The sequence below is a fragment of the Mauremys mutica genome, chromosome 2 (genome assembly GCF_020497125.1).
Source record: "Mauremys mutica isolate MM-2020 ecotype Southern chromosome 2, ASM2049712v1, whole genome shotgun sequence".
In the NCBI taxonomy this organism is placed as follows: Eukaryota; Metazoa; Chordata; order Testudines; family Geoemydidae; genus Mauremys; species Mauremys mutica.
In genome coordinates this window covers 48,324,836-48,347,896 of record NC_059073.1, presented here as the reverse complement: position 1 = coordinate 48,347,896, position 23,061 = coordinate 48,324,836, and the positions used below count along the sequence as shown (strand labels likewise).

Here is a 23,061-nt window from a genome sequence, read left to right as displayed (position 1 = left end):
TTTTGGGGACATAACAGGTTAATATATTCCTGTGCATGCTTTATTTTGTTCCTATTTAAAATTTAACATTATCCTGTGGTGTTAAGACTGTTATCAGATTTCTAGGCTTAATGAGCCAGAGAAACTAGAACACAACAAATGTTCTTCCATGGATTTAGAACAATGTAGTAATTTTTTAAAAGAGACCACTTGCTGTTCCTTGGGTTTCAATTTTTTTTCTTAAATAAAAATGTGGATTATGTTGATTCCAAGAACTAAACATAGAATAATACATTTTAGGTGCATGTTAATTGATGCATTGGTTGCTGTGGTGAATATCTCTCCTGGGTAAATAACACTGACTTATATGGCACGTAAAGGCTGGCCTCATGTCCTGGTGGCAGAATAATGCACCATCACCATATGAGGGTACAGTTTTGGGTCCCAAGCTCAGTTTTGCTGAGCTTGCATTGCTTTTGAATGACATGATACCCTCCACTGGCCGATCGACAGAGCAACATTATTAGGGATCCAGGACCAGAGGGAGCATTGTACAGCTTTTTTTGGCTATTCTACAGAGAAGGTCATTGCTGTGCCTCTTAGACTGGGGGAATAAAGGAGGAAAACTTCTATGAACATTGAAAAATGCTCACCAAAAATATCCAATGTGAAATACTTAGTTTATTTATATCTTAACATTTTTTAAATAAATCTATAGGCGCCTATCCAGTAATAGCCAGACTTCAGGTAAGGAACTCTGCCCCCTTTCTTGTCTTTATTATTATAACTGCTTACATTTTGTACCCCAAATAGCTGAAGTTCTGTACAAACTTCTAGGAAGACATAGTCTCTGCCTTGATCTGAGGGTGAAATCCTGACTCTGTTGAAGTCAATAGCAACCCTGCCCCACTCACTGACTTCTGCCTGGCCATCATTCCACCCTTACAGTCAAAAGAAAGCTAAGAGTGGAGAGGGAACAACATCAAAGCACTTTTCAAAAATCTATCATGTTACGCCTGGCCTCAATTCTGCAAATATGCAAATGAGTTAGGCATGCGACTAAATGCAAAAATGGGATTGGTGCAGTGTTAAAGTCACAAGGTTAAAGACACAAAGTCAGAAATGTGAAGTATCAACAGCAGTGTTATGTCAGTGTCGAAGAAAAACTTAGTTCTCGCTTTTTGTTTGGGTGCAGCAAAATTAAATACTTTATTATTTCTCCAGTAATTACCATGGAGGGAGAGAGTGCCATAGGACACAGGGTCCTGGACAGGTCTCTCAACTGGTAAACAATTACATCAAGCCTTTATAACTTCGTTACAGACAAGCTTAGACAATCATGGAGACAGTAAAAAGCAACAAATACATTTTGTTTATACATAAGCTTTTCTGCTATCTTACTAGAAAAAGCAAGACTGCACATTGCAAGGTCGTAATACTTTCACACAGTTCACTCTGTCTTACATTATCTTGCTTCTACAAATCTCACGTCATAAGGGTCACAGTATGGCCTGACTCTTGCTAACTAACATTCATTAAGATCTCTTCAAAACCTTGTTAATTATTTACTGGCTTCCACATCAGCCAGACACAGGTGTATTACTTTCTATTTTCTGATAAAAGGTGCAATATAATACAATATATTACTCTTTTCCAAAGTAAAATGCATTTAACAAAATGCTGATTTCTTCATTTTCTTTTTGCATGACATTTTCTCATTTAACTGTGCAACCTTACCATTTCATTCCCATTGTTTGTAGTTAATGTATGTATGTGATCAAGCAAATGCTTGCTTTATTGCCAAAGAGGTCGCTTAACTAATATTTACCTTTCTGCCACTCTTACTATTGATTTACTTAAGAAAAATCTACAACGCTGTCTTTATTATCTAGATTTACTTTTATCTCAAAACAACTCACTATTATAAATAGACAAGGCTACAAACAAACCCCTTTGAAACATGGGTACCTGAAAGATTGCCATTATTAAACAGATTCTGAAGAGAAGAAGTGCTAACAATGATTCAATGTAACTGTATTCAATGGCTTTCAAAAAGTGAAATGGGACAATAGGAATTTAGTTGAGTAATGCAGTCAGCCATTACTGCTAGGTTTGCTGATCTGAAATTATTCTGCTGACTTCTATAAATAACAGAAGTCATCTGAATAAGTGGGGTTTTTACTCACACACGCTTATGCCCAAATAGAACTGTTAGTCTTTAGGGTGCCACCTGACTCCTTGTTGTTTTTGTGGATACAGACTACCACGGCTGCCCCTCTGATACTTGGCAGTAATTTACCTTGGCTCAGACTGTGCTCTTTTTCCTTATAAAAGAGATTCCATTGCTCCATATTCAGAAGGGAGTCTAAGTCCAGGGTGGGCCCAAGTTGGTGAAATGTACATCTTCTTCCAATACCCTCAATGAGTGTTATACAATCTAGACTCTCTATCTCACTCACACACACATTAGTACATTATTGTAAGTGGTCTAAAATGCCAATTATTTTTCTGCAGAATGCTTTCAATCATTTTTCTTCTTTTTATAAATTGATTGTGGATATTTTCTAATGAAAACATTAAATGAAAACCTGAAACACTGTTTGCTTCTGAAAGCATTTTTCAGTTAAAAACAAAGCTTAGTTTTCAAAAAACAAACCCTTAAATTTTTACCAAGAATGCCCCCCCCAAAAAAACAACCGATATTTGAATGAAAAAATGACAATGTTTATGATAAATTGTTGCATTATGATTTCTGGTTGTCAACAAACAAAACTGGAAAATTGTGACCAAAATGAAAATTTGCCATTACAATTTTACAATTTTATTGAAAAAATGTTTTGTGAAAAAATGTTGACCAGCTCAAGGAAGTAGATCTAGAGGAATCCATGTTAATGTAAGGAGTCTAATTTAAACCACTTTGCACATCACCTCTGAATCGGAACTAACCTATGTGATTCTTCTTTCACTCCATGAAGTAACTCCATGAAAAGAATGGAATTGCACTGGTGGAAGTGGGAGAAAAATTACGCACAATAGTTTCAGTGGATTACTCCTTTAAGAAAGGCAAGCAGGAATTGTCCCCTTTTTGAGGCATCCATACATTTTCAGTTTTGTTTAATAATAAATGGGAGGGTTTCCAAAAAGCTGGTTAGGTGAGGCTAGTGTGTGGCTTTAAAACCTTTCACTGGATTTTTCTTCAGCTCTGTGGAAAATGGTTTGTTCAACAGTTGTGATTAGTTTCTGTAAATGAATGAATTTTTAGTCATTGGAGTTCCATACTATTTAAGTTTATGCAGACATAGGGTATTTATTAAAGCCTCTCTGTTCATGGTAAATTATAGGTGGCAGAAATATGAGGCAATATATGAAAATACAATTTAAACAAAGCTATTTTTACCCCTAGTAGGTCTGATTTGCTTGAATTCACTATTGGATCAAATCATCACAAAAGATAGGGCTGTGCATTCTAGTTCACAGGAGCAACAGCATTCTGGTAAAGCTTGGTATTCATATTTGCTTCTTACCAGCCATTTATAATGTCTTAGAGAGTCATTTATGAGTGCAAAAAACACAGGAACTAGTGTCCTCATTATATTTCCATCATACATGAACTGAAATATCATGAGAAGATTGGATCCTATGTTGTTTTAGCCCCAAAATTGGTTCCCTTGGGTGTTTAAAAAGCTTTTGGAAAAATGTTAACACAAATACACATATTAGACCCTAAGTAATTTGTCCTCTACAGACCAAAATAGAGGACTGTGTTTTGTATTCATTATTGATAAAAATAGAATTAGTTGCATTGGTGAAATATATACAGAAGTATTAGGTGCATGGTGTGCAACTGATACATACCAAAGTTGAAACATCCGTTTCTCTTTGTAAAGAGAATATGAGTAAGTCTGTAAAGGTCTCATAATGCTCAACTCATCCTTAATACAAACCAGAAAAGTGTCTTCTCCTGTTAACTAAATGGAGATAATCTAGCATTTCAATAATTAATGGCAACATAGTCAATTACAGGCATAACGTACGGTTATGGCAGTGACAGACAATCATTAAATCAAAGATAATTGATGGCTATCAGATCTGCAAAAAAGATGTTTGAAACTATTTGGACTATGCCATTAAACTGTGTGTGTGTGTATGTGTGTGTGTATACGTACACAGACCTGCACTGACTCCTTTATCATTATCATATAATTCAAGGACTGATGCTGCAATTCCTTACTTACATGAGAAGGTATTTCCTCACACAGGTAACCCCACTGGATTCTACTGGTGCACTTTGGGGCAAAGACATTGGCCCAGATTCTACGGTCCAGATGAGCAGTGTTTGGTGTAAGACTGGAGAGGCATGGACAAAGGTGGCTTTCACCTGTTCAGTCCCCCAATCCTCATCTGTCAGGCTGGTCTCCTAGTGCAAATTAAAGCCATATTAAAGCAGCTAAACTAAACCAACTGTCAACAGTCTGCCGAGGCCATTCTGCAGCTGAGGATAGTCAGGGGGCAAGGACAACCTATGTACCCTTTTTCTCAGGTATATTTCTTACATGACGGTGGTGGGAGGGTGGGGTTCCTGAAAAGAAGATGGCATAGGAGGTGTTGTAGCCACAGCTCCTACACCAATGGAGGATTCTTGCACTGATGGGACACTGCCTATCCTGATGCCAGGACCCCCATGGTCATGGTTGCCCAGGTAGGACCAAAGTCCATGACCTAAGTTTCTTGCCAGGTCTGTAGATCAGAGAATCGGACCAGCAGGGTTAAGTAGCTGGCACAGCAATACAGCCAGAGCTGTTTAAATTTCAGGGCCTAGTTGCCCCTAAAAGAAAACAGGATGAACAAGAGTATGGCTGGTGGTGGTAGAAAACCCAAGGAGACAGTGGTTTGCATTGCTGTACCCTGGAAAGGGGAGAACTTTGATATGGAGAAGATTAAACCCAGGAAAAGGAAGAATTCTGTGGTTTTTCCATTAATTTGTGTGCGTTGGAACCACACTCACTGGTGGGGTGGGAGAACACCAGCTAATGACAGGTGATTTTCATGGGGGTGTGGATTTGTGTGATCCTAATATGGCAGTTGTGATTAGCAGCCATTAGTGTATTAATTGGTTACTTCAGCAAATACATGGCCAGACTTGTGCTTGATTCATCACTTCTCTGCATAGCCATTTGCTCCCATGCAATGAGGGTGTAAAATGTTACTGGATAAACAGAGTGGTATTTTTCACCCTTTTTGAAGTCATTTTGCACTGGTGTCAGGACAGTGGTGGCTTAGGCCTTGTCTACACTACAAGACTATTTCGAATCTACTTAAGTCGAATTTGTGGATTCGACCTTATGAAGTCGAATTTGTGTATCCACAGTAAATACACTAATTCGAATTTCTGAGTCCACAGTAACGGGACTGGCGTCGACTTTGGAAGCGGTGCACTGTGGGAAGCTATCCCACAGTTCCCGCAGTCCCCGCTGCCCATTGGAGTGCTGGGTAGAGCTCCCAATGCCTCCTGGGGGAAAAATGTGTTGAGGGTGCTTTTGGGTAACTGTTGTCATTGAACCGTCAATCACGCCCTCCCTCCCTGAAAGCTCCGGGGGGAAATCTGTTCGCGCCATTCTCTGGTCGGTTACAGCGCGGACGCCACAGCACTACGAGCATGGAGCCCGCTGCGATCATCGCTGCACTTATGGCCGTTGTCAACTCCTCGCACCTTATCGTCCACCTCTTCCACAGTCAGCTGCTGAGAAATCGGGCGAGGAGGCTCCGGCAGCGCGGTGAGGACAGGAATTCACAGAGTGGCGCAGACCTCTCACAAAGCAGGGTACGCCACGCCGTGGAGATCATGGTGGCAATGGGTCAAGTTCATGGTGTGGAACGGCGATTCTGGGCCTGGGAAACAAGCACGGACTGGTGGGACCGCATAGTGCTGCAGGTCTGGGATGAATCACAGTGGCTGCGAAACTTCAGGATGCATAAGGGCACTTTCCTTGAACTCTGTGACTTGCTGTCCCCTGCCCTGAAGCGCCAGGACACACGGATGCGAGCAGCCCTGAGTGTGCAGAAGCGAGTGGCCATAGCCCTCTGGAAACTTGCAACGCCAGACAGCTACCGGTCAGTAGCGAACAACTTTGGCGTGGGCAAATCTACCGTGGGGGTTGCTGTGATTGAAGTAGCCCACGCAATCGTTGAGCAACTTCTCTCAAAGGTAGTGACTCTCGGAAACGTCCAGGACATCATAGATGGCTTCGCCGCAATGGGATTCCCAAACTGCGGTGGGGCTATAGATGGGACTCACATCCCTATCCTGGCACCAGCCCACCAGGCCAGCGAGTACATTAACCGAAAGGGCTACTTTTCAATGGTGCTGCAAGCACTGGTAGACCATAGGGGACGTTTTACCAACATCTTCGTTGGGTGGGCGGGCAAGGTTCATGACGCGCGTGTGTTCAGGAACTCCGGTCTGTTTAAACGCCTCCAGGCAGGTACGTTCTTCCCGGACCACAAAATAACGGTTGGGGATGTGCAGATGCCTACAGTGATCCTCGGGGACCCAGCCTACCCGCTAATGCCCTGGCTCATGAAGCCCTATACAGGCACCTTGGACAGAGAGAAGGAACTCTTCAACTACCGGCTGAGCAAGTGCAGAATGGTGGTGGAGTGTGCTTTCGGACGTCTCAAGGGGAGATGGCGGAGCTTACTGACTCGCTCGGACATCAGCGAAAAGAATATCCCCGTAGTTATTGCTGCTTGCTGTGTGCTACACAATCTCTGTGAGAGGAAGGGCGAGACCTTTTTGTCCGGATGGGAGGTTGAGGCAAATCGCCTGGCTGCAGTTTACGCTCAGCCAGACACCCGTGCCGAGAGAATATCCCAGCGGGAAGTGCTGTGTATCCGGGAGGCTTTGAAAGGAAGTTTCCTCGGAGAGCAGGGTAACCTATGACTCTCCACTTGCTTTCAAGAGAAACTGACCCTGGGCCTGTGTCTGTATGTGTCGATTTCGATCTGCGGTTACATACCCCGTTCTCCAAGTTTCCCCCACTTCCAAAGCACGTTTTAAAGCAAATTAATTGTTACACTCATTATTAATAAATCTTTGTTTTACTTTGCATTTCTGTTCAGGTGTTGAAACATGGACGCATACTGTGCTGGGCACGGTGTGCACTGATGTACAGACCGCTTGTTCCATAGAGGAATGACATCCTCCTGCTCCTACATATGTCTCTGGGGTGGGGGACGGTTGCAAGTGGTTGTGCATGAAGGGGAGGGATTGCAGGAAGGGGTGGGTTTGCAGGAAGGGGCGAGTGGTGTCTTCTTTGGATAGGGGTTTGGGTGACAGCAGTGGGCTGCGGGTTTGGGCGTAGGAAGGGGTGAGGGGTGTGGGGGAAGGGTGAGTATCTGTCCGTGGATGAGGGCTCTTGTTGGGGCTCAGGGCAGCGGAGAGGCTCGTTGCTACGGTGGAAGTGCATGGTAAGGGCAGCGTGCCTTAACATTAAGGGGGTGGCAGGCGCTAGGACCCTGGACAAGCATACACATCACAGAATGACCCGGGGCAGCATACACCACACAGAGTGACCCTGGTGCCTACTGACTGCAGTGTGTGTGTGCCCTGCAGTTGATCATGCCCCCAAGTCTGTACCCTGGTAATGTAGGCTATACCGTGCAATTATAAATCCCCTCCCCCCCCCATACACAAAAAAATCCTCTGACACGAAAGATGTGACCGAAACAGTGAATAACAGCAAACAGCTTTTAATAATCTAATACACAGTGGGGGGATGAAACTTGGATTTGGGACTGGGTGAGCCTGTAAGGGAAGCACTTCTACAAATTTATAGCGTGAGAGGTGTGTGGTACATTAGCGCTATGCAGTGGTGCAGTGACAGTTCTCACGGCCCCTACCGCCCCTCCGTCTTGTACTTTTGGGTGAGGGGGGGGCAGGACTTCTTGGCGGGGGAGGGCGGTTGCAGATACACTGCAGGGGGGCTCTGTCCTCCTGCCTGCGGTCCTGCAGAACATCAACAAGGCGCCGAGCGTGTCCGTTTGCTCCCTCATTAGCCCAAGCAGCGTTTGAGTCGCCTGCTGGTCTTCCTGCCGCCACCTATCCTCCCGTTCGATGTGTGTGCGATGCTGTTGACATAGGGTCTCCCTCCACTGTCTCTGCTCTGCCGCCTCGGCTCTGGAGCAGGCCATCAGTTCCGCGAACATCTCGTCCCTAGTCTTTTCTTTCGCCGCCTAATCTGCGCCAGCCTCTGCGAGGGGGATGCCGGGGCAGTCCGGGAAAGAGCCGAAGCTGTGTGATGGGAAAAGTAACTGATTTCCTTGAACAGATACATGTTTGCGAACAGTGAACACAGTCTAGTCAGTTTCTCTGAACAAGACCATACAGGGCAACAAGTCTCACGAGATCTCAGGACAAGTTCGAGATTTCGGAATACGCTCTCATTGGCTGCGGCATTGCACAGGAGAGCGGACAAGTGGGGAGAGACAGCTGAATCCGTCTAGCAGACAGTCCTGGTAAGCCTTACAGTACATTCTGCTTATCAGTTAATGGATAGCTGTGCCCTCCCGCTAAAGGCAATCTGGAAATCATATACTCTGACCCTTTTCCAGCCACTCCCGCCAGTGCACGGGAAAGATCAATGTATGCTTTTCCTATGTGGCCTACAACACGTGGCTGTTAAGCGAGGGTCATTGTTATGCAAAGTAAAAGTCAACCATTCACAACAGTAACAATACACTAATTGCCCTAATTAGATGCAGCATTTCATGAACGAGATCACCCTGATGCGGGTCCCTCGGAGTCACAAAGAGCGGATGCTAAGGGAAGCCCTGCAGAGACCAGGACCATATGCGGCCATGCTTGTGGAGGCGATGATTCCCATCTACATAAGGATGTCCTGGCGCGGAAGAGTGTGCTTCCACGGAGCACCCAACAAGGCACCTCTCCCCAGGAACCTCCTGCGGAGGCTTTTCGAGGACCTAAATGAGACCTTTCTTGAATTGTCCCTGGAGGATTATTGTTCAATCCCTATATGTGTGGACCTACTTTTCATATAGTTTTTCATTGAAAATTTTATATATAGTATTTCTATTTTTTTATACCTGTTTTATAAAAAAATAAATGTTTACATGTTTATAGCACTTACCGCCTGATCCTTCCCCTGATTCAGAGTCCGGGTTAACGGCCGGGGAGGGTTGGTAGGGGATCTCTGTGAGGGTGATGAAGAGATTCTGGCTGTCAGGGAAAGCGGTATTGTGTTCGCTGTCGCCTGCACCGTCCTCCACAGACCCTTCCTCATCTTCCCCATCGGCGAACATTGAGGAGGAACTGTCCAGGTTCACTATGCCATCCACTGAGTCCACGGTCACTGGTGGGGCAGTGGTGGCAGACCCACCTAGAATGGCATGCAGTGCCTCGTAGAAGCGGCATGTCTGGGGCAGGGCTCCGGAGCATCCGTTTGCCGCTCTGACTTTTTGGTAGCCTTGTCTCAGGTCCTTGATTTTCACGCGGCACTGCATTGCATCCCGGCTGTATCCTTTCTCTATCATTGCTTTGGAGACCTTCTCGAAGGTCTTTGCATTCCGCTTGCTGGAGCGCAGCTCCGACAGCACAGACTCCTCGCCCCACACACCGATCAGATCCAGGACTTCCCGGTCTGTCCATGCTGGGGACCTCTTTCTATTCTTGGATTGGCCGGACTCCTCTGCTGGAGAGCTCTGCATCGTTGCAGGTGCTGCAGAGCTCGCCCTGATGTCCAGCCAGGACATCAGATTCAAAGTGCCCAGACAGGAAAATGAATTCAAATTTTCCCGGGTCATTTCCCGGCTGGTCAGAGAATCCAAGCTCCGACTGCTGTCCAGAGCGTCAACAGAGTGGTGCACTGTGGGATAGCTCCCGGAGCTACTAAGTTCGATTTGCATCCACACCTAGCCTAATTCGAGCTAGCCATGTCAAATTTAGCGTTACTCCACCTGTCGGGGTGGAGTACCGAATTCGAACTAAAGAGCCCTCTAGTTCGAATTAAATGGCTTCCTGGTGTGGACGGTTGAGCGGTTAGTTCGAATTAACGCTGCTAAATTCGAATTAAAGTCCTAGTGTAGACCAGGCCTTAGGCCCCGAGAGTTAAAGTCTCAGCTTATCTTCATAACAGTCCTTGTTAATTTTCACTTGTGAAGAAAATGGATGAGACACAGTTTGACAACAGACCTCAGTTCCCATCCAAGAAATATGAAGGCTTTCTGAAGGAGAGAAATATTAAGTACAGACATTCTTCCATTTATTATCCTCAGGCCGTTGGGGAAATAAACCATTGTAATCGAGTTTGAAAGACAGTTTGCAAACTGCTGACCTAGAAGGAAATCATTTGTTATCAGGTTTCTTCAAGAACTACCAAGCAATCTGACATGCAACAGAATGGCCCACATGTCTCCTGCTGCAGGGAGGAGGCTGCAGAATAAGTTACATGTTGATATTCCCAGAAAACCTGATAAAAAGACACAGTGGACTAGAAATGACATAGTTTGTCAAAGGGGATTGAAGTAAACAGTTCACAGGTACCCATAATGAGCCAGATGCTGGCAGTTGGCCCATCAGTGCTCAGCACAGCTTGTAATGTGGAACCATTCTGCTGGCACTATACCACCCGGGGACTCTCCTTACATAAGGGAAATCCTCCAGAGGAGAGTGATTAAGCTAGCTAGGCAGCTGCTCTGTATTGCTGGAATGGTGCAAAAGCAGCCTGGCCCTGTAATTCCAGGTATTCATAATTTCAGCATGGCTCTTTTTTAAGGGTCTGTAAACCCAGACTGTTTGAGTGCATGTATATCAAGTAATTACATTTTTCTGATTGTGGGATAGAATTTGTTTCTGAATATGATATTTTAGATGTGGGCAATATGAAGTACTCTACAGTATCAGGAAAAGCAGCTCCTAGCTGTTGGTTCCCTTGATGACCTGAAGTTGGATTTTTTTTTATATATATTTTACAGCACCATGAAGTTGTGCCAGATTCCACAGAATACTGAAACACCTGTATGGGTCAGAGGTTTATTGTGACAAAAATCTGTAAATGTACATGAACTCTCTGACTGCTGTATCTCAGAATGCATGTGAACTCTCTGACTTCTATATTTGGAATCAGCCAGAATTCCTCCTGTGAACGCCTCGAGCGTGCACACAGAGTGGTAGCTCTGCCGCCCTTAAGGGGAAGTAGTATACTCTGCACTCCAAGCACAGTCAACTCTGGTGGTTAGTGTTATGTCCTAGGGGCAGCCGGTGTAGGAAGCAATCACTTGAAGCCAGAGAGCAGACAGCTAACCAAAACCTCCATTTTATTTACAGGAACAGAGAGCTCACTCAGCCGGTTGAAACCGGCTGAGCTATCCCTTAATAGTCTAACTCAGTTGCCATAGTAACAAAACCCATGACAACCAAATACACAACATATTCCTCCCCCCCCTAATAAGAACATCCCCTAAATAAAACACACACTAAACTAGAGAAGGAGGGTAGACTGCCTCCATTCCCGGCTAAACCCTGGGGATTATTTTGCCCCATAACCGTGGGTTCGCCCTAACTAAAGATCCAGCCGATGAGGAGGCCTTCTGTCTCTAGGTGGATTACGGCGAACTTCTGGTGTTGTTGCACCCGAAAGTACTAGGGACTCAGGGTCCGCAGCACGAATATGTGAGGAGGTGGTATCAGCTCGTGCTGGGCAAAGGGGTATCTCAGCTGCCGGCAGTAATGGAGGAGAACAGTCAGGAACAGGTGACTCATGATTCGGTGTCTCACCAGGAGGGGTGAAGTCAGACCCATCAACTGCAGATGGGTCCTGAAGACTGGCATGACCTGGCAACAGCTGATCTACATGTCGCCGCCAGGTAAGATTCTCTGCAGTCCGGACTGTATAGGAAACAGGTCCTGTTTGAGTGATGACTGTGGCCGGGACCCATTTAGCTCTGGAAGTATAATTCCGAGCCAAAACTGGCTGCCCTGGGCTAAAGGTTCGGTCTTTTGCTCTGGGTGCCCGTCTGATTACTTGATATTGCTGCTGATGTTGCACAGTTTGTCTGGGTTCAGAAGGTTTCAGCAGATCAAAGCAAGTGCGCAGCTGTCGTCCCATCATTAGAAAGGCTGGGGAAGCCTGGGTCGTAGCATGAGGTGTGTTTCTATAGGAAAGTAAGAAGGTATCCAGACGCTTTTGAATGGAGTGTTGTCCCTTTGCTGATTTCAAAGCGGTTTTCATTGTCTGCACAAATCTTTCAGCTAATCCGTTGGTGGACGGATGATATGGTGCTGACGTGATGTGGTGTATCCCATTTGCCTTCATAAAATTTTGAAACTCCTGAGAGACGAACTGCGGTCCGTTGTCGCTCACAAGTTGTTCTGGCAGACCAAAACGACTAAAGAGTCCTCGTAGTTTTTGGATAGTACTCTCTGCAGTAGTGGACTGCATTATAGAGACTTCTGGCCATTTAGAATGGGCATCTACTGCCACCAAGAACATGCTTCCTTCAAGGGGGCCAGCAAAGTCAACGTGAATACGTTGCCACGGGTTTTCAGGCCAGTCCCATGGGTGTAGGGGTGCCCACTGGGGTGCATTTCTTACACTCTGACATGACATACAAGCTTTTGCCTTCTCTTCAATAGCACTGTCCAATCTAGGCCACCAAAAATAGCTTCGTGCAATTTCCTTCATGCGCACTATTCCACAGTGACCGGAATGTAGCTGTTCTAACATCTGTGATCTCAGGGGTGGTGGAATAATGACACGCCTCCCCCACAACAAACAACCAGATTGGACCGATAACTCCGTCCGCCTGGACATGTAGGGAACAAGGTCGGGTGAGACCGGAGAGGTTTGTCGAGATTTTCCATGCATCACCAGGTCCATAACTTGGGATAATACTGGGTCAACGCGGGTTGCCTTCTTTATCTGAGTAGCAGTGATGGGTGTATTCTCTACCTGTTCAAAGTAGAAGATTTCCTTTTGGGCACTATCTTGATGTTTGACCGGTAAAGGCAACCTTGAGAGGCCATCTGCATTGCCGTGCAGAGTGGATTTCCAATATTTGATTTCATATGTGTGTGTAGAAAGTATCAATGCCCAACGTTGCATACGACTAGCAGCTAATGGGGGAATGCCTGTGTAGGGTCCAAAAATTGATGTCAGAGGTCAATGGTCTGTAAGAAGAGTAAACTTTCGCCCAAACAGGTACTGATGAAACTTCCTAATTCCAAAAACAATTCCTAATGCCTCACGTTCGATTTGGGCGTAGTTAGTTTCTGCTTTGCTTAGAGTGCGTGAAGCAAAAGCAATAGGTCTTTCTTCTCCCGAAGGCATAATGTGTGACACGACCGCTCCCACTCCATAAGGGGAAGCATCGCAGGCCAATTGCAGGGGTAAGGATGGATCAAAGTGCGTTAGAACTTCAGAATTTAACAATGCATCCTTAACTTTGTTAAATGCAACATCACAGGCTTCAGTCCACTTCCAGGCCTTGTTCTGCCCAAGGAGCTCATGAAGTGGTTTTAGCAGTGTGGCTAACTGTGAGATGAACTTTCCATAGTAGTTCAGTAGTCCTAGAAATGAGCGTAGCTGGCTTACATTTCGAGGTGGGGGAGCCTCCACAATAGCTTTAACTTTTGCAGGGGCCTTATGAAGACCTGCAGAATCGATGATGTGTCCCAAATATTCAACAGAGGGCTTGAAGAATTCACACTTGTCTTTGCGAACTCGTAGGCCATACTCTTCCAGTCTTTGTAGGGTAGCCTCTAAATTCTTTAAGTGATCCTCTTCATTTCTTCCAGTGACCAGGATATCATCCAGATAGCACTGAACTCCTGACAAGCCACACAAGATCTGGTCCATAGCCCTCTGGAACAGGGCGGAAGCCGATGTGATTCTGAAGGGTAGGCGACAGTATCGATAAAGCCCCTTATGAGTCACAATAGTCAACAGCTCTTGGGACTTTTCATCGACGTGCATCTGTAAATATGCTTGACTCAGATCAATCTTACTGAACTTTTGTCCCCCAGCCAGGCCTGCGAAGAGGTCATCGATGCGGGGAAGTGGGTATTGCTCTGCACACAACACTGGGTTGACAGTGACTTTAAAATCACCGCAAATCCGGAGAGAGCCATCTTTCTTCACTATTGGAACGATAGGAGTGGCCCATGAGCTATGGGTAACTGGTATTAGGACTCCATTGGTGACCAGGCGCTCCAGGTCTGCTTCAACTTTTGGCCTGATGGCATATGGCACAGTTCGGGCTTTCAGATATTTTGGTGGACTGCCAGGTTTAATGTTCAATGTCACAGTGATTCCCTTCATACTTCCCAAATCATCTCCAAAAACAGCAGCATGTTTCCTTAGTATAGGGGTTAGACTGGTTTCTTCTTTAGTCATCCGGTGCACTTCTGCCCAGTTCAGCTGAATCTTCCCAAGCCAAGACCTACCCATTAAGGCTGGGCAGTCACCTCTCACCACAAACAGTGGCAATTTAGCCGCCTGTCCATTGAGCTCCACCTTAACATCAATAGTGCCCAACATGGGCACAGCTTCACCTGTATACGTCTTCAGAACAGTTTTTGTTGCCTTAAGCGGAAGATGCTGTAGCTTTTCCTTATACACAGTCTCAGGAACCAGCGAGACAGCTGCACCAGTGTATAGTTCCATGCGTATAGGTTTGCCCTCCAATAAGGGGGTTACCCAGTATTCATGTGAGCCCGCTGCCAAAGACAAAACATGCAGTGGCACTTCCTCTTGTGAGGAGGTGTCACCTTGATCATCTTGGGTCTGCTCTAGGGTATGCAAGGTTCCTCTTTTTGTCATTTGCAATACCAAAAAGCTCAAAACGCTCAAAACGCTCAGTATACACATGCCACTGCTCTGTATTCTCATCAAAAGGCTCCAGGGGCCTGGTCAGAGTAGCCATGATTTTTAGTTTCACTTTCACAGTCAGTGCAAACAAGCAGCTTTTTTTCTTTGTTTGGTCTTTACTTTGACTTCTACTTCCTTCTGTTACTGGAGCAGCACCAGGATCCCATCCTCGTCGCCAGTGTTATGTCCTAGGGGCAGCTGGTGTAGGAAGCAATCACTTGAGGCCAGAGAGCAGACAGCTAACCAAAACCTCCATTTTATTTACAGGAACAGAGAGCTCACTCAGCCGGTTGAAACCGGCTGAGCTATCCCTTAATAGTCTAACTCAGTTGCCATAGTAACAAAACCCATGACAACCAAATACACAACAGTTAGTGTGAAAGGAAAGAGGCCACTACCCTTCCTTCCCCACAACCTCTCAAACAACAGTTGCCTGTATGAGTGATAGGGGCTGCACTCCCCAGTGGGATTCTGGTTAGCCATCCTGTGCAGGGCTGTATGAAATAGTGGGGGGAACTGCTTGTATCCCACCTCCCTCCATATGCACTTCCAAGAAAGGCTGGTCAGAGGCTGGCTGTATTTGAGTATGTTTGCATGATAATATACTACACCAAGCGAGTTCTAAGCTTTAGTGACTTACTGTTTTCTTGCCTTTAGGCATGGGAAAGTGAGAGTCACACACTTAGATTTCTCTTTTCCTTTTATTGCAGCTGTGTCTCCGTTCTCCTGTAAATAGTACCCATTCTTATTATGCTTCTCCTAGCTGAAAGGTAAGACACTCTTCTCTGACCAAAATCACTAGAACTCCTAATAAGAGTCCAGTCGAAATGGACGGGGTACCACTAGCTCACATTCCCCCGGGAGATCAGTAGAGGCAGACAGCAAGGGCAATGGCAGTTCCACATGAAGTGCAGAGCCTATCATGGGATGCGCTAGTAAGTTTCATGTTGATGTCAGTGAGATATATAGGGCAAAGCAGAATTTGGCCATAATAGTTTAGGGGGAGATTTTCAATGGCACAAAATGACAGGCTCCTAACTCCCATTGAAAGTCCATAGGAGCTGGGATCTGAACTGTCATTTGTGCCTTTGAAAATCCGTCCCTTAACTGAGAAGTTTCAGGAACTTTGCAGCTACCTGAAAAGAATTCGTAGCCACAGTTCTGAGGTTGCTGCAAGAGATTGCCCCCTTGGTAGTTTTCCTGACCTCTTACTACAAAAATGATGTGAACTCCAGAGCCTGCATGCAGTTGCCATTAATTTAGCATATATTTATCATTATTGCACTGGTTCTCCCCGAAGTGGATGAATATTTAATTGGAAAAATTTGTCTGTTTGATATTTCAAATAATTGTTAATGGTGAACAGGCCTTGTTTAAAAAAAAATTCTTTACACTCAGCATTATTCCATAATCTGAAAGATTTGACATCAGATAGTATACTTGCCTCCCACAGCATTTGTTCTAGTCTCCAAAGTAAGATTAGAAATATTTATTTGATCATTTTGTTCTATATAAACAGATAACACCACTGCAATTCTGTCTTGGGTAAGCATACAGTTCCCTGGCTTCCAACTGCATCAGATTGCATAATTACCCACAAACTACTCCACAGTATGCAGTGTGGTTGATTCCTAAACATGGCATGTGGATGGTACAGATTTAGCTGATGTTAAAGTAAACCAGGTCATTTTATTTGATAATGTTGTTTCTTTGTAAGGTTACAGAATGTAACAATGTGTCCTAATAAGAGCTGCTTCTACTGTACCAAGGGAAGGCTATTTTTAACAAACTCTTTAATTGCCTTGCTATCCTTTCTTATACATAGCAGCAAATCTTGACTTGTCTCAAAACTTTTCATGGATTCCTTATTTCTTTCTCTCTCTCTCTCTCTCTCTCTCTCAAAAATCTCTACTCATTTTCTGTTTTAAAAAAAATCTGTACATGCCATTCAGTGATATAGCTGATCACTTTATTTCTGAGATGAGCTTCAGCAACATTGTTGCAAAGTGAAAAACAAATAGATCTCTCTGTCTCTGTGATTCTCCCTTTGTTTAACTGGTGTATGTAGAGAAATTGACTAAAACTTCTAACACAGAATAGGTGGAATGTGCCTGATTCTCTCATTTCCATCTCCGCTACTGTTTTGATTTTGCTGTCTCAGGGGCTGTCTGCTTTAATAACCCCTTTTAAGATAACTGTTAAAAAAACAAAATGAAACAAAAAACAACAACCCATAAATAAGAAATGAATCTCTATGGTCCAGATTCTGCCTGCTCCTTATGCAGGTGTGCAGTGGGGGAAGCTGCACCAGATAAGGAACCTTCTTCCAGCTTTTAGAGGCCCACAGAAAGTCTAGGCAGAAATGGCACTCCCTGGGCTCAAAGGACCACGCCTGACCTTTTTCTAATCCCCCAGGAAAACATGGTCCCAAAGAGAAGTAGATTTTCACCTATAACTCCCTGAACTGGCTCCCAAAGGAGGCTGGCATGCAGTGAGGAGTGGGCTGCATCCTCGTTGCATGCTGGTGCAGTGGTGGGTATATTCTCCTGGCATGCTGGGGAGTTCTAGATGTTGAGATGATTCACAGAAGCAGAATGACTGATGGTGCTCCCTCTGGGACAGTATAGTTCTCCACTGTCCCTTTCTCTGAGCTATGCCTAGCAGGTACAATCTAGCCCTGTGTGGCTGAGAGAGTGTTTTTCCCTGTCTATATTTAATCTTGTGTGCATCTGATTTGAAGACGGTGAGAAATCTATTTTCTTTTCTATACACAGAGGATTTACCTTGCAACTTGCAACAGAGCAATTAATGTTATGAAGAGTTAGGTGCATAAATTCCATCCCCTAGGTATCAAGAGGAGAATTAATCTCCTGATTTGGAATTAGGTGCATTATATATATCTGTGAAGATGTTCCCCAAGATAATCACCAAATGTAATTGTAGTTCTTTTTTCATAAATACGCAGGTTAAAAAAAATCAAAATGGGAGAGGGCAATTGATTGACATAGTCACAGGACCCCTTGCTTGTAATAAGCTGACCTAGGTTATTTTCAGATAAATGTTAATATTAAAAGTGGTCCTCATTTTTTTGTCATTGCCCTGTTGTCATACATTCCAGTCAGGCAAATGGACATCACAGGATTACACTTTATTTTTCACTTACAATGTATTGTCTAGCCCTAAAATGGCTGCACCTGGTTTTACAAGGCATATTTGCACTGGAGAGAGGGTTGGAGGCAAAGCAAACTAGCTCCATTCCCCAAAGCATATGAGTTAACATTTTCAAAAGCATCTAATGATGTAAGAGCCTAAATCCATTGACTTTTGATGAGACTGAGGCTCCTAATCATTTAGGCACTTTTGAAAATGTTATCCATAGCCTGTGGAATGACTCCAAGGGTGCTGGGAGAGAGCATGCTCAGAAGCAGTGTCTGAATGCATCTGCATTGCCCTCTTCCCCCCCCCTCCCCGCACACACTTGCCATCTTCACTTGTGAACAGAAGGGGACAGAGACATACCCTTGCCCTGCACTCTGCCCAGCACTCCTTGAAATGTCTGGTGTTGGTGGTGGCATTGACAGTCCTTGCACTCACAGGCTGGTATCTCCTCCAGCAAGACATGAGTAACTTTTATTGATGGAGAAGAACTGGGCCCAGACAGCTCATGGATTGAGATTGTGGCAGCCCTTTATGCACGTGTAGCACGGAAGGGAGCCTTGTGCACCCTCTCCCCACTTTGTGGACTTGCTCAGGCCATGGTCCAGCCCTAAACTCAAATAAGGTGTGCAGAGCTATTTTTCACACACAAATGAATGTCATTTTTCAGATATGCTGAGTAGGCAACAGAAGTTCAAATAGTTAAAAGCAGGTACAGTGACTGCATACTAGCAGAAGGATTCAACCTGCTTTTTTTCCAAACCATGCCCTAGTACTGTACTCAGGCTGAGGTACTGTACTCAATTGTAGGAAACCCAATACACACAGATATTTCCCAGGGCCTAGCAAAGGAAGCAGTTGGAGCCCTTCATTCACAAGCTGTGGTGGAGTAGTCACCCAGTGGACCTGAATGAGCAGGGGCTCCACATTTATTACGGAGATGCTTGTAGCGACTCTATACTTAAGGTTGTATTCTGAATTGGGCTTAAAATGGGGCATAAAGGCCTGTTTTCTCTAAAAGTAGGTGGCCACTCAGTGTGAAATTTCACAGAGTTAGTTTTACACCCTTTGAATTTTCTATGTATTTCTTGGTTCCTTTCTCTTACATTTTTAATTGGAAATTTGATTTTGGGTGTTGGCTAAAGTTTTTCCTTGGCAGTATTACCTTTCATTGTTGACAGATATCTCTTATCAGCACTATCTGCACCGAACTTGGCAGAGAGGTGGATCCTGATTAGATCCAGAGTCATATGTTTTTAAAAACAGTGTTGAAGGTAGATTATTTTTAGCCATTTTTCACATTATAGCTGAACGTTTTTTTTGGTCAAAAATATCCATTTGTCAAAATCAAAATCTTTCATGGGAAAGAGCAGTTTTCAATAAATTCCTCGACTCAAAATATTTTTGAAAAAAAAATTGAAATTGTCAAAATGTGCCATTTTGCTATTTTCAAAATGAAAAATTCTGATTTTCCAGTTCAAAACTGCTTTTCATTTTGAAACTGAAGCTAATTAGAGTAAAAAAAAAAATAAATGTTGAAACCGAAATAAAACAACTTTCCAAATTATTTAAATTTTGATTGCCCCAAACCAATATTTTTGAGGGGGGGGGTTGCAAAAATTTTTGAGAGCCCCTATTGTCTCAGTTTGGACATGAATATTTTTTTAAATCTTGAAAACTTTTATGGGAGGGAGAACCATTTCCTGCCCAGCTCTACTTAGATGTTGAAATTTCAGGGTGGCTGAAATTTGGCTCTCTCTCATTGTCCTCAGTTCTCTATTCTCATTGTCCTCAGTTCTCTCTTGGTTTACATTACCATGGTTCTGGCCAAGCTGTGCCTTTGACTCCTCAGTCAGTCTCTCTCTGGGCACCTTTCCAAGAGGCAGGCCCTGCACTTTCACTTCTCTCAGGGTGGAATCCCACAATACTTCCATCCACAGACTAGGTCCCCAGGCTACAGCACTTCTATTTATCAACTGTGTTTCCTCAGCAGGTCCAACTGGGTTTGGCCCTTGCCATAGTCTTCCTCCAGGAGCTGTGACCACAGGTATGTGCAGTGACGCAGAACTGTTTCTTCAAAACAAAGTAGTATTTATTTATCCATAGGAACATAAAAGAGAGGAAAGAGTTAAAACAACAACTGCCTAAATGCATATTCTCTAACCTAAAACTTTAGCTTTCCTCTCAAGAATTAGGTAGGCTCAGCTTATCCCAGGTATGAAAGCTTCTGAGAGTGGAGGATCAGTGAATTCTTGGAAGTCACTTGTTCCCTTCTGTTTCCCTCTCAGCTTCAGGGCTGAGACTTTAACCCCTTCCCCCTCCAAGTCCTTTGCTTTATTTTGCCCTTGGATTACCCTTGTCCCCACCCCTACCACCCCAGAGTATTCAGCCAGTTATTGATCAGACTGTGATGGGAATACCTTCAAAGGAAATGACACCTGTATAGTTTAAGTATCAGTGATTGGGGGCTATCTAAAACGATTGTCTGCCTTCTTGTAGATGTATAAAACCAGCCAGAACTGAGTTAACTCTGCACCCATGTAGCAGACAGCATGGTAGTAATCAGATAGCCAGAGATACTCATCATTTATGAAAAAATAATACAGATATCGCCATGTTTTTTTCACAAACATCTGTAACTATTAACAATTTTATGGCCACCCAGCCATTCTTCATGGATGGACTTGTAGTATTCCAAGGAAACTCTCAAGCAAAATTAGATCTGAGCAAAGCTTTTCTCAGTATCCCAAAGCATTTAGAATTAAAAGAAATACATCAATTTCCCATAGAGGGTAATAGTGATTGGCATTAGTTCCTAAGGTCCTTGGATGTGAAATCCTCATTGGCCTACACAGTGTTTTGAATGCAGAAAAACTCCCAAATCTGCTATCCTAGTTAACACCTCATATTTCTGAAATTCCCGGTAAATACAGAATAATCCTTTTAACCCAATTTCTCAGATTAGAATTCTTGAGATTCACAGCAGATACCACATTCTTCCCTCTAAACATCTCCTTTTCTAAAAGGAAACCATAAAAAAATAAAACCCTCCATCACTCTAGCAGAGACCACGGGATCTCTGGTAGCTCTGGCCCCTACCTTGCCCCTGGTTGCCCTCTGCTACCAAGGCCTATGGTAGCTTGCTGGAGATATGGAAAAAAGTGACCAATTGAGATAACAAGCATGAGCCTATCTCAGGTCACTTGGCTGATCCTACTGCAGATGGAGAAATATCTTTGTCCCCTTCCTTCTCCACACTCTTTTCTAGATTTAACTGCTCCAGAAATTCTAGAGGCAATTGCCTCAATTAGGTTGAGGTGCCTCCTGTAGGCAACAGAGGTAAACAAGCTGTGAGACTGTGATCAGAGGCTGTGATCAGTATAGGCCATTTAGGGTTCCTTTCAGTCTGGAGAGCTTCCACGTGCCTAAGAATACCCATATTTTTATATTGACAGGCAAAGCACAACGGTATCTTGCCTTACTCTGCTAGAGGGAAACCGATCAGAGAAGATGATTGACCCAGCCATAAAAACAGGAAAACTCTGTCAGGCAAAAAATTCAGCCCAGTGTATTCCAAGGGAAAGGACAGTGATATCCAGGGCTTGGCAGAGGGGAAAAGGGGTGTGGATGGAAGCCTTCTTGCTCTCAGATGTATTACACCAGTTCTCTCAGCAGTGAGGATTTCCACAGCTGGCGCTATTTGCCAACTCTCCTGGCCACTAAACTGCAATGGAAAGCAATTTAGGAAATTGTTACATCACCTGACTTGTTCTTAGCCCAGCTGCCGACTCAAGTGTTTTTTTGTATTTTGTTTTGTTTTTTTGACACCCAGGGATTGTTAGCACATTAATTTACACAGCAGTTCAGTTCTGCTGCTGGGAAGGTGACCTTTCTATTCTTGCTGTGTGCTGTATAAATTATAAAATGACTCTCTTGGGTACTATTTAAGGCCTGGCTTTTTCAGTCAAGGTGGATAGTGTTCTAGAAGATAATAAAATAAAACCTTAGTGACAGAGACTCTCCTGCTTTAGATAACATTAATGGTGTGATCCTTGTAGCTCTCAGTGGGTTGCTGGTATTTGGCATCTCTCAGGATCAGGCCCAATATTTACAGTACAACTGTCAGAGTGCTGGAAATATCAAAATTATGGCTTATATCCTTAGCTTGCCTGATTTTTAACAGTGACTCAAAACCCACCAACCAACCATGCTTATGTGAATGTTAATATTGTCTACTCTGAAGTCTAGCCTTTCCGGTAAACATATATTTAGGGTTATATACATGTACACCTCTACCCCGATATAACACGACCTGATATAACAAGAATTTGGATATAACGCGGTAAAGCAGCGCTCGGGGGTAGGAGGGCTGCGTACTCCGGTGGATCAAAGCAAGTTTGATATAACGCAGTTTCACCTATAATGCAGTAAGATTTTTTGGCTCCCAAGGACAGCGTTATATCGGGGTAGAGGTGTATATCATTTAAGTATCAGAGGGGTAGCCGTGTTAGTCTGGTTCTGTAAAAGCAGCAAAGAATCCTGTGGCACCTTATAGACTAATAGACGTTTTGCAGCATGAGCTTTCGTGGGTGAATGCCCACTTCTTCGGATGCAAGTGGAGGAAATTTCCTGGGGCAGGTATATATAAGCAAGCAAGAAGCAAGCTAGAGATAACGAGGTTAGATCAATCAGGGAGGATGAGGCCCTGTTCTAGCAGTTGAAGTGTGAAAACCAAGGGAGGAGAAACTGGTTCTGTAATTGGCAAGCCATTCACAGTCTTTGTTTAGTCCTGAGCTGATGGTGTCAAATTTGCAGATGAACTGGAGCTCAGCAGTTTCTCTTTGAAGTCTGGTCCTAAAGTTTTTTTGCTGTAGGATGGCCACCTTAAGATCTGCTATTGTGTGGCCAGGGAGGTTGAAGTGTTCTCCTACAGGTTTTTGTATATTGCCATTCCTAATGTCTGATTTGTGTCCATTTATCCTTTTCCTTAGAGACTGTCCAGTTTGGCCGATGTACATAGCAGAGGGGCATTGCTGGCATATGA

The 23,061-nt window shown here is 44.1% G+C and overlaps 1 long non-coding RNA gene across 1 annotated transcript in view; it reads left to right on the top strand.

Annotated features, from left to right (window-relative positions):
- Positions 1-21,962, top strand: part of LOC123364369 — a 59,022-nt gene extending 37,060 nt beyond the window's left edge. Inside the window, exons 3-5 of the long non-coding RNA XR_006577077.1 lie at positions 15,572-15,631; positions 20,008-20,064; positions 21,473-21,962. This is a non-coding gene — a long non-coding RNA (uncharacterized LOC123364369). The remainder of the gene's footprint in view (positions 1-15,571; positions 15,632-20,007; positions 20,065-21,472) is intronic.
- Positions 21,963-23,061: the final 1,099 nt, after the last annotated feature.